This window comes from Aulonocara stuartgranti (assembly GCF_965226115.1).
Source record: "Aulonocara stuartgranti genome assembly, chromosome: 7".
Classification (NCBI taxonomy): Eukaryota; Metazoa; Chordata; class Actinopteri; order Cichliformes; family Cichlidae; genus Aulonocara; species Aulonocara stuartgranti.
Window position 1 is genome coordinate 52,174,743 of NC_138945.1, and position 12,497 is coordinate 52,187,239.

The 12,497-nt window shown below is 38.4% G+C and overlaps 1 long non-coding RNA gene across 1 annotated transcript; it reads left to right on the forward strand.

Moving 5' to 3' along the window:
• Window positions 1-9,358: 9,358 nt before the first annotated feature.
• Window positions 9,359-12,491, forward strand: LOC309710081. Its single transcript, XR_014277650.1, has 3 exons — window positions 9,359-9,956; window positions 10,466-10,991; window positions 11,092-12,491. It is a non-coding gene; the product is annotated as an uncharacterized lncRNA (long non-coding RNA).
• Window positions 12,492-12,497: the final 6 nt, after the last annotated feature.

A 12,497-nucleotide genomic window follows, 5' to 3' on the forward strand; every position in this document is an offset into this window, starting at 1 on the left:
CAAGATCAGATCATGCAATGCTCAGAGCAACAGCAAAAAACCCAAGAGCCTCATCTCAGACTCTACAAGCCTCAGTTAGCATGTTCAATGTATAATAACAGTACAATTAGAAACAAAAAATACAAGTATGGCCTGTTTGGAAGGGTTGCCAGAAGAAAGCCTGTCAACTAAGATAATAATATGTGAATATTAGTTAACAAAGTGCTTGTATGAAAGTTTGCAAGATTTTGGATGAAGTGCAAAGTATTTTGAGTGCTCAATTAGAATGGAAAAGTGTACATAAGAACCAGTGCATTTACTACATTGTGTTGTGGGCACCATAGATTAAGATGGGAGAGAATAGGAACGAGCCATGCTTTGCGTCCATGCTGAGCAAAGAGAGATGGGTAATTAAAAGGGGCCATCTGTTAACCACTTTAGCCCCATGCCCCTAGTACCGGGGACAAAAAGGAGATCACTTTAATCGGTTATAATAACACAGGGTGAGAAAGTCCTGACATGTGTGGTGTCCACAGAAACCTCTGGATCTCAGCTAAAATCACATACCATTTCTACAACCACCAAACACAACGAAAACGAGCCATGATTAAACGAGCAGTTATGTAAATGCGTACAAGTCTGCTAAACAAACAAAACCTAACAGGAAATCCTTTAAACTTCATGTAACCGGCTAAAGAAAGGCCAGTTATCTTCCAGAGCTATTACTGACTCCACACACCAAGTTTCACCACGCTCTGACCAGAATTCACTGACTGAGCCGCAAAAGAAGACCACAAAAACACATTGCAGCACAAACGCGCTAAGACAGAAATTGGCTTACTGTCCTGATTTCCTCAGTTATTTTCGCCGGTAGCCACGTGATTATCCGCAGTTACCACGCCTAACTAGCTGCATCAGAGCCATTTTCCGTCAACAACCTCAATTTTAGACCCCCCTACAGACACATGACTGGACAGATTGGTTGTAGTGACGTGAACGTGACATTGTTACTGTGATCCTATTGGCTCAAACGATTAAAAAGCGGTGTCAATCATGTAGATTAACCAAAAGAAACCAAAGTTACAGCCCCTCAGCGTTTAAAGGGCCAGAGGCCAATTAAATGCTCCATGAGCACGGGAGACAAGGGCCATTGCCATGTAAATGTGTGGTTAATTCTTCAAAAATATATTTTTAAAAAAGCATTTTCAGGCCTGTAAATAAATTTCATTAATTTCTGCTCTTTAATACCTAAAAAATTCAACTGGCATGGTGTCCAACGTGTGCCAAAATTGAACATTTTTGTACAACGTCTGAATATTCATGTATTGACAGTGCTGTAATTTTCACGGTTTCATTTTAGAAACATAAATCTTTGCACAGATGATGTTTATATGAACTGAGGCATATTTTTAAAAGGGTTACATGCTAAAAATAATTTTTTTTAAAAAAGGTGAGGATAAAATCTACTTACTTTTTCTGTGTTCTAGTCTCAGTAACTTTGACACAGTAATTTTATCTTGCCACTTATATTCCATCTAAACAAATCATGTCATATTAATCCATCTTGATTGTGTTGTTTCAACACAATATATGTTTGTAAGTTTATGTTAAACTTACAAACATATATTAATTAATTAACATTAAAATTCCACTAATTTGACTTTTATTCAAACAACTTGTTTGTACCAAGTTAGTCTAATTAAATTTACAGGGAGTGTAGAATTATTAGGCAAATGAGTATTTTGTCCACATCATCCTCTTCATGCATGTTGTCTTACTCCAAGCTGTATAGGCTCGAAAGCCTACTACCAATTAAGCATATTAGGTGATGTGCATCTCTGTAATGAGAAGGGGTGTGGTCTAATGACATCAACACCCTATATCAGGTGTGCATAATTATTAGGCAACGTCCTTTCCTTTGGCAAAATGGGTCAAAAGAAGGACTTGACAGGCTCAGAAAAGTCAAAAATAATGAGATATCTTGCAGAGGGATGCAGCAGTCTCAAAATTGCAAAGCTTCTGAAGCGTGATCATCGAACAATCAAGCGTTTCATTCAAAATAGTCAACAGGGTCGCAAGAAGCGTGTGGAAAAACCAAGGCGCAAAATAACTGCCCATGAACTGAGAAAAGTCAAGTGTGCAGCTGCCAAGATGCCACTTGCCACCAGTTTGGCCATATTTCAGAGCTGCAACATCACTGTGCCCAAAAGCACAAGGTGTGCAATACTCAGAGACATGGCCAAGGTAAGAAAGGCTGAAAGACGACCACCACTGAACAAGACACACAAGCTGAAACGTCAAGACTGGGCCAAGAAATATCTCAAGACTGATTTTTCTAAGGTTTTATGGACTGATGAAATGAGAGTGAGTCTTGATGGGCCAGATGGATGGACCCGTGGCTGGATTGGTAAAGGGCAGAGAGCTCCAGTCCGACTCAGACGCCAGCAAGGTGGAGGTGGAGTACTGGTTTGGGCTGGTATCATCAAAGATGAGCTTGTGGGGCCTTTTCGGGTTGAGGATGGAGTCAAGCTCAACTCCCAGTCCTACTGCCAGTTTCTGGAAGACACCTTCTTCAAGCAGTGGTACAGGAAGAAGTCTGCATCCTTCAAGAAAAACATGATTTTCATGCAGGACAATGCTCCATCACACGGGTCCAAGTACTCCACAGCGTGGCTGGCAAGAAAGGGTATAAAAGAAGAAAAACTAATGACATGGCCACCTTGTTCACCTGATCTGAACCCCATTGAGAACCTGTGGTCCATCATCAAATGTGAGATTTACAAGGAGGGAAAACAGTACACCTCTCTGAACAGTGTCTGGGAGGCTGTGGTTGCTGCTGCACGCAATGTTGATGGTGAACAGATCAAAACACTGACAGAATCCATGGATGGCAGGCTTTTGAGTGTCCTTGCAAAGAAAGGTGGCTATATTGGTCGCTGATTTGTTTTTGTTTTGTTTTTGAATGTCAGAAATGTATATTTGTGAATGTGGAGATGTTATATTGGTTTCACTGGTAAAAATAAATAATTGACATGGGTATATATTTGTTTTTTGTTAAGTTGCCTAATAATTATGCACAGTAATAGTCACCTGCACACACAGATATCCCCCTAAAATAGCTAAAACTAAAAACAAACTAAAAACTACTTCCAAAAACATTCAGCTTTGATATTAATGAGTTTTTTAGGTTCATTGAGAACATGGTTGTTGTTCAATAATAACATTATTCCTCAAAAATACAACTTGCCTAATAATTCTGCACTCCCTGTATTTAAAGTCATGTTATATTGTTTAAACACTTTGGCACATCAAAAGTCAGTCTTGTTACATGAACTTGTAAAATATTTGTTTGTTACACCAGTGATAATCTTGTTGAATGAACAAATGTAACTTATGTCTGTAGTGCATGTTGTGTTCATATTACATAATGTTCAACAAAAAAATTCAACGGATTTAGAGCAACTTCCAATCCACCCATCCTCTTATCTTTATCTGGGCTGCGGAAGTGATAGGGTAAGAGGGGCAGGGTACATCCTGGACAGGTCGCCAGACTATCACATAGAGACAAACAACCGTTTGCACTTTAACACCTTTGGGTAATTTAGAATCACCAATTACCCTTACCCTAATAACGGCATAACTTTTAACTGTGGAGGAAACCAGAGTACGCAGAGAGAACCCATCGCAAACTTGGTCAGATTGTGGATTTGAACCCAGGACCTTCTTGCTGTGAGGCAACAGCACGAGCCACCATGACATTGAGCTGTCAATACAGACTCAACAAAAGAAGGAAAGCTATGCTTGATGCAGAATTTCCTTTATGTTTTTGTCCTTGACAAGTTAAACCATAATAAATAGTAATACATACACGTGCTGTGTGTATGGTTGTCTGCCTCTTATAACCCCAGGGTTTTACATCTCGTGTCATCTTGTGAATTTCGTGAGTCCAAGCAACTAACCACTCTTCCTAGATTGTATCATGTCATCTGAACAAGAAAAAAATACGTTTTTGAATTTCATGCACATCCAACATGATTTAATTGCGTTCACCATAGAAACATTAAATTATTTTGTTCAAATGACAAGTTAGACTTTTGTAAATATAACAACCACCCAATTTATTTTTTTTGAGTGTATAAGAAGCATTTATCATATTTTGAAAATGGAGAGTATACACACAATTGCAGGATTTAGCCTGAGTGCTATTATTACTCTGTCTCTACCGTAGTTATTCTGCAAATGTGTTGTACAGTGACATATAAGTCTTGGAAGTCATAAAGCTTGGAATTCAAAGGAGGCATTTTATGCATCTCCAAGAACAAAAGTTTTTGTGTGCACAAAAGCTATGCAACACAATGCAAGCACAGAATAAATGGAAAAAAACAAAACAAAACTCTAATCTACTTTACAATGAATTCATGAAAACTTAAAATGGTCTATTATGAGAGATGTGCGTTTGCACCCAAAACTGTTGTACTGCTTATATGTTTTTGATGGATTTTTATGCTTTTACCATTATGGCCCATTAAACTCCTATTACGGCGCATATGACGTGTGAAAAAGGTCCACTAGCTTTGAATGAATGGTATGTTATATATGCACTTATATTCTTTTGATTATCTTTTGATTAATCGTACAGCTGGTTTTGCTTTATGTCTCCTGTTTTCCAGTTTTATCTGACCAAAGCCTTTATTGAAACATTTTCATGTGCAAAAAGAAGATAACAGAGTGAAAAATCAGGATATTCATATTCTGGAAAATCAAAGAGCTTTTTGGATCATTGGTAAAATTATTGCAATGCTTTAGTCGCACACTATGGCCCCACATTAATGACTATCAGATCCTTTCGTGTTTGTGATCATCAAAAGAAATATTAGCCAACCTACTGAGCTCCCACTATTGAATGGAATCTAATTTACAATATGCTTACAAGTTCTTTTTATAGTAATATGAGGTGAGCATGTGCATTTGTAAAGGACAGAGGACTATGTGATAGAATGAAAGAGGATATTGAAAATGGCTAATATTCATATGTATTAGTACAATATAGTATTCTGGTTTTATTAACTGGGATGTCGAATCGAGAACAAAGCCAGTCTGCGCCCTACACTCCCTATTGTCTTTCTGTCTTTGTTACATCAGCGTTGAACAGTGGTAGGCAAAAAAAAAAAAAAAGTTTCCTACTCCCGAAGGTGCTCAGATTTCAGGTAGAGTACTGGATGGTAGTTATGGTAGTAACCTTAAAATATCATCAGAAACCCATAAAGATTATGTTTCATATATTTCACAAAATAAGTTTTGTTGTTTTTATCATAATAGCACAGCAGGAAAAATCTTGAACAAATTATAACACATTTATCAAAAACAGCTACATTTTCTTTTTTTTAATTGTGTATTTTCAGGCTTATTTACTATCAGTATAGTTTTCAACACTTAATAAGGATATTAATAATTGAGTTGAAATTTCACATCAAATTTTAATTAATCTACCCATCAAAAGTAATGCTATCAGAGGGCGAGAGGTGGTGTACGTCCTGGACAGGTTGGCAGTCCATTACAGGGGTAATACAGAGAAACAAACAACTACACACTGTCACATCCACACCTATGACCGGTTTAGAGTCACTAATTAAAATAATAAAAATGTCTTTGCACTGTTAGAGGGAAATCCATGAAGGCACATGGAGAACATGCAAACTCCCAACTAAAGGAGGTTGGGACTCAGAATCTTCTTCCTGTGAGGCGACAGCAAAAACGTGCCCAATTTTCTGATCCTCTTGTGGACCTCTAGACCACATTAAACACTCCTGCTGTTTTTAGATAGCTCATTCTAACATTATTTCTGTCTGTTGTAGCAAGATCATATCACTCTCCTGCCAATGTATCTGCAGCCAAGCAAGGGAGAGTGACACAGCACACTCTTGCGACTGTATTTACAAGGACACGAACAGTAAATATTGTCATCTGCTGACTCTTCTGTCTAATACAGTTTCTGTGTTGTTTAAAAATTGCATCTTAAAAGACGAATACATCAGTTATGTTCATATTGGTAGGGATGGAAATCAAGGGCAAAGTCACTGTGCAATAGAAGGAGGAATGAATTCAATATCAAACTGAACAGAGCGGTGGTAATGAAATGTACACAGTACCTCAATATTAGGCATATACATAATACAGGGACCACAGGCAGTTATCTTTGCTGGTAGTTTGGGCTGTAACTAATAGCCTAATTTACCTCACAAAGATGCAGGACCAAGGTCTGACTTATCTATTCAGATGCTCAGACTTGCCCATAATACTCATTTCCTGCTTTTTCTGCTGGTCTAAACAAAATAATATGCACTTAAGATAATGAAAACGCCCTACGCTGTAATGTCTATGTACACCAATCTCCTTAAAATGCAACTAATACTCTCAGCCAGAAGCAATTTTAATTGATTACAATGCACCAGAGTGGTGGATGCTCATAACTTTACATTCTTTATGAGATCCCTTTGTTCTCGATGCACTTATATCCCCCAGGTTCCCTAAAGAGCAGAGGGCACACCTGAGGAGTTTTAAGCTCAAGGGTATGTTAGAGGATTATTCAAGAAGTAACAGAACTGATGCAAGAGAATACAATGATTAAAAGTGAAATTTACATATTGCAAAAGCACATTAAACTTAAACACCCTTGCACAGTGTACTTGAACAGTATAATGCCTAAACTCAAATGCATGCCTTTTCTTATCTTCAGATGACTAGAATACAAATATATGTTGACTTGATTAGAAACATTAACTCAGAAGTTGTCAACAATATTCAGACCCACAGTATTCCATAATTCAGTGTAGCTGCTTCACCTTTCAAAGGTATCACATCCCTGTTACTCATACCAGCTACCAGGCTAAGGCACATGATGTGCAAAAAACATTTTACACGCTTTCGTTGGTTTTAGTATGATTGTGTGGAACGTAGATAAAAGCACTGGGCACTCCAATGATGGAATTCACCTCCTAACATTAGCTACAGTATATGTAGCCTATATTTAATTAATATATCTAAAGGCAAAGCTAACATTACTTGCTATTATTTCATTAAAGGTGCAGTCTGTCATTTTTTGAATTTATTTACTAGAAAAAACAATTCTATGCTATAAATATACACTGATTAGTGTGTCACTTACGGCAGCAACAGCTAACAGTGGCAAAAACAGCAGTGCTTACCAACAGAAAAGTTTAGGATATTCTCAACAATCACCTCGTTATCTCTGGCATGGGACACAATGAGCCTCATTGACAACCTGTATTTGACTCCTTACACAGGTTTTATAGGCTCTTATTGAGTAAATAAACACAGACACCCAGCATTTTGACAGCTAAGGAAAAGACTGCTAGACTACAAAACAGAACTCAGCTGACTAGAGTCTGCGATACACTGACATCTACTGGCGAGATTTTACACATTGTACCTTTAAACTGAAATGTAAATGTAAATGAAGCTTCAATATGTGATTTCTGCCTGGATTGCAACAGATTTTCGGTTGTGGTAAAGACAAATTGCATAATGCATAACTTCTTTTGCTAGCAGATTCACATCTGGCTCATGCAGCCATTGTTGTCTTTGCATACTGCAGTTATCGGTGGCATTCACGGAGCACATTCTCACCGTGTGCCATGCAAATAGGAAATTCAAAAAAGCAGGATCAGGGTGACAGTGATGTATAGCCCATCCGCTATTGAGAACACGAATACGTATTGCAGTGTATATTTCTCCCAGTGAGGATTCTGCTGCTACTTTATGATTCTGCACTGTTAGTGAAGCTCAAGAGGTTGATATCGAAACTAACAGCACTATTCCAGCAGCACCTTCTGATGTGTCTGCTCAAATTTGCTTTAAACCTGACCTTCTCTTAAATGCACCAAGGGATATGACACATAAAACTAACTTTTTCCTATTAACAGAAAGAAATTAAAGCCAGGACAAAGAAGGAGGGATGTAGGTTTTTCTATTTTATAAGATTCTGACCCATTTGTGTCATTGCAAGGTGATGATGTTGCTTAGCTGACTTGCTCAAGTTAAATTTAACTTTACAACAAAGGCCATTATTGCGCTTTCGCTATGACTCCACCTTTGTTGTCTTCTTTTTCAAAACTCAGCACTGTCAAATGGTCTGCAAAGCACTATGAAATCAGTAGCAATGAATCATAAAGCTTGCACAGACATCTGAAATCTACAGTAATAAACTATAACGGTCCAGTCGAGCTTCAAGGTCAGTCTCTGTGAAAAAGGCTCTGCTGTGCAGTCAGCTACATCTTTGTTTTTTGTGGGAATTCACTAAATCCTCACCAGCCACCAGCGTCCTCCGGACAGCGTCACACCTTGATCAGCTTACTTCAAAGGCAACGCAGGCCGTTCTTTAGGAGATGAAATCTGCCTTTTCTTGTGTAGCTACAAATTATACTTCAAAGGCGTTAAAATGATGAATGAACTGTTAATGCACATCATAATAGAGGAGAGAGGTGCGCAAATTAATGACTAAAACAGAGAGGAGGTTTTCAGCTGCAGAGCTGATTTAAGTGGTTAATTGGGAAAAGGCACTTTCAGCTTCGGTGTGTGGAATTTTCCCAGGCCGTCTCCAAACAAAGCATCAGACGAGATGAGGCTATTACTGTTTCTACCTCAGAAAACAAAAAGCTATCATTAGCAGATTTGGAAAGGCAGCAGGTAATGTTGGGCAATAATGGCATTTCCTGAAGATGGAGCTTATTTCTAATCAAAATAACAAATCGGGAAGAACTATGAATAATCACCTCTGTGAAATAATTAAACAATTTTTCCTAAATCACTAAATATTTCAACGGAAGAGCAAATCATAAAATGTGTATGACATGTATGATTAGTCAGTTGGTACACCTATAAGCAAGCTGACTTACACAGTGTGTTAAAAAAGAAGCAGTGCTTATACTTTGCGCGTGTGCAAAGATCAAGTCAATGAGTAATGACTCGTGGATCATTCCCAGCTTCGCCTGTGGGAAAGCCTGGAAGCAGTGAAGAGCTGAGCTCTGACCCACAAGGCCTCCTGGCAAGATTCTCATTACTCACAGAGCAGGTGTCCCTCTACTCAGAATGCACTCAGGAGAAAAAACCCTACAGTGGCAGAAATACAGAAATATGAGTGCATGTAGAGTCTCACTCTACATGCAATTTCATTAAGAGGCACACCAGGAGCCAATTAAATAAATGTGAAGACAAGAGAAATTATGAAATTCCTTCATGACAGGACTACATGGTGTCTTACATATGAATATGAAATGGTAATTGATGAGCTCACTATAACTAATAAAAAGACCCTCTACTTTCTTGTGATGCTGACACCTAAATAACATGAAAGGCGGTGGGGGGAATAAGTGTTTACATTGTGTAATAAATTGGAAACACATCCTGCGCACTGACTGCTGACATTATTTATTAATTCTAAACCTGAGTGAGGCAATCGCAGACTGAGAATTATAATAGTAATTTCTATTGGATACGGACTCTGACCCGGGGCTCATGAATAAGGGGAAGAGGAACTTTAAAGGAATGTTAATGGGATTCACAGAGACAATGAATGTACAAAGGTTACTATCCGGTTGTTCAGTGATGACGCGACGAATCCTACTTCCGGGTCTAAAGTAGTCTGCGTTTAATATGGCTTTTGTGTTGTTAACATGTTTAATGTTATGTATTTTCTTCTATTTGATCTCAAAAAGCTCCTAAAACAGTCAGTGATCACTGTTGACCTCCCTCGGCTTTTATTACCGCTAATCATTTATTTAAGCTCAGTTTTTAAAACCTTAGGATGTAACTACAGCCCAGCCCATGCAGCAGTATATGAATGACTAACCTCGTATTGTGGATGGATTATCTCAGTTGTTCTCCTGGCTGAAGTTTGGTCCTTTTACAGCATCCTGCCATGCGATTACATTTGTTCCTGACCACCGAGAACACTCACGGTAACTTTTATCGAGTGGAAAAAAAAGTTAGCTTGTTTATATTATGCTAACGTAGCTGTGTCGCTAGCGGTCACGCAGCACATCATTATATACCAGCTAGCCCAACTTCAGTAACCCTACAAACGTTACTGCTGTTTAGTTTTCTGTCTTCATTTATGCTGGAAGTAATAACAGAGCTGTACGTTTTAATTTGTTTCCAAAACCCCGCAGTCAGGACATGCTATATTGTATTTAGATAGAAGCTAGCGAGCTAACTCCCTGCTAACTTCTAACTCCGTTAAATGTCATAAATTCCGTTTTCATGGATGCCTGGATGTTAAACTCAATTGTTACACCTGGGAGAGCAGAACGCTGATCATTTTATTAAAGATGAAAGACTTTAGACAGTTTTTCAACTCTCAGTAATGCCACAGTGATCGTTTGATATATGGACCTGCAGCGGAGTTTAGACCCAGACACGGCTAGTGACGTCAGACTGAACAACCGGATTGTGTTACATTTGTGTACAGCATAGAGTTCGCATGGTTGACCACACATGTCAATCTTTTCCACCTTGGAGGCAGGAGAAAAAAAACAGGACAAGTGACCTACCAGGTAATGGTAATGGAGGTGAAGACTGAAAAAAGTTACAAAGAAAAAACTATTGGTAGATCCCAAATTGAGCTTTCACTGAATGTTAGTATATGACTTGTGATGGGAAGTGTGTATGTGGGCCTGAGTTAGCAGCAAATGTGAATTTGTGTCGTACTTCTTTGATCCAAGTGCAGCATGATGGGTGAATTAAAAGTCGTTTGAACCATTGTTACATTTTTGTTTACATGTAGGATTTCAGCCGTGGTAGCGGATTGTTGAAGTGAGGTTACGTTTCCACCGACTGGGGCATTAAATAGCTCTTGAAATCTGCAATGTGTGTCTATGAATAACATAGTAACACATATCTTTCCACAGTAAAGAGTATTACAATATGTTTTAGGGAGTATTATACACGTTCTAATTGCACTTCCAAATAGTACATATCTGAGACTTCGACAGTATGTAAGATAAGATAAGATAAGATAGAACTTTATTAATCCCTCGGGTGGGTTCCTCTGGGAAATTCGACTTCCAAAAAGCACAGCAACGACCGAAGTTACAGTTACTTCAGTTTGGTTCACCCGTTTTATGAATAATGAATTGTAATTAGAGCTCTAATTATGCTCTGAAATATTCACAGGTTTTTGCTTAATAGGTCTCCAAATGCTTTTGGCTGGGGTGAAAATGAGACAACAAATGACACATAAAACTGGGGGTGTAGGAACACAGGGAGAGAGAGTCCAAATGTTTCTAAGAAGCAATAAAAGATCTCTGCCAGTAATGACATGCAAACATATCCAGCAGAGAGTTTGAGCACGCAAAGCTGTGATGAAGCAAAGGCTGACACAGTAACACAATAGATAATTCGATTTTTCTAATAATTCTATTAATAAAACTATAACATTTTTAATGGCCTGTTTAGCAGTGGCGTGACTTGATGGATGGTGGTTAGTTTGTTGTTCCTCCATTGCCCAGATAATTTTATTTCACGGTCACAAATGAGCACCAGGATTTTTATTTGTTTATTTATTTTTTATATTGATGCTGATTTTTGAATGTAAAAAGCTAGGATGGCTAAACATAGAAGCTGTACTCAGATCCACAACCAGTGTAATATGGTGTATTTCAAAGAGGCAAATCAACCGGTTTCCCATCCAGTGACAAGATTTCTTTCTTTCTTTGGATTTCTGGACTGTCATCATAAAATGTGATGTGATTCTGCCGTACTTTAAGTTGCTGCTCCTCTCCATACCATTACCAAAGTATGAAGAGTGGGTGGTAATGAACGGGTGCCTTCCTATCACCTTGAATCAGTCTGGTCATTCTACTCTGACCTGTGGCACCAACAAAGCATTTTCACTTTTTTGGGACTCTGTAAACCTGATTGATTGTTTGGGATAATCCCAGTAGACTGTCAATGTCTGAAATACTCAGTTTAGTCCATCTGGAACCAACAACCATGCCAAAGTCAAAGCCACTCAAATCACCTTTCAATTCACTTCAGTTCAGTTCAATTTATATGGTACCAAATCACAACAACAGTCACCTCAAGGCACTTTATATTGTAAAGTAAAGACCCTACAATAATACAGAGGAAACCCCAACAGTCAAAGGACGCCCAAAGAGCAAGCACTTTGTGACAGTGTGAAGAAAAACTCACTTTTAACAGGAAGAAAACTTTGGCAAAACCAGGCTCAGATAGGGGTCTCTGCCGCAACTGGTTGGGAGTCAGCGGGAGACAGGGGGAGACAGACTTTCCCATTCTGATGTTTGGCTTGAACTTCACACAGTTGTCTTGACCCTGAGTTGCTACCATGTGATTGAGTGATGGTTAGCTGTATCATAATAGATAGGTAGATTGATTCTTATTGTATTGGACTGTTGTTTATAATATTCCTGTGTACTTTTTTGATTTTAAGATTTTATTATTCTTTTTTTATGGCGTTGCACTGGTTAGCACCCTCATAC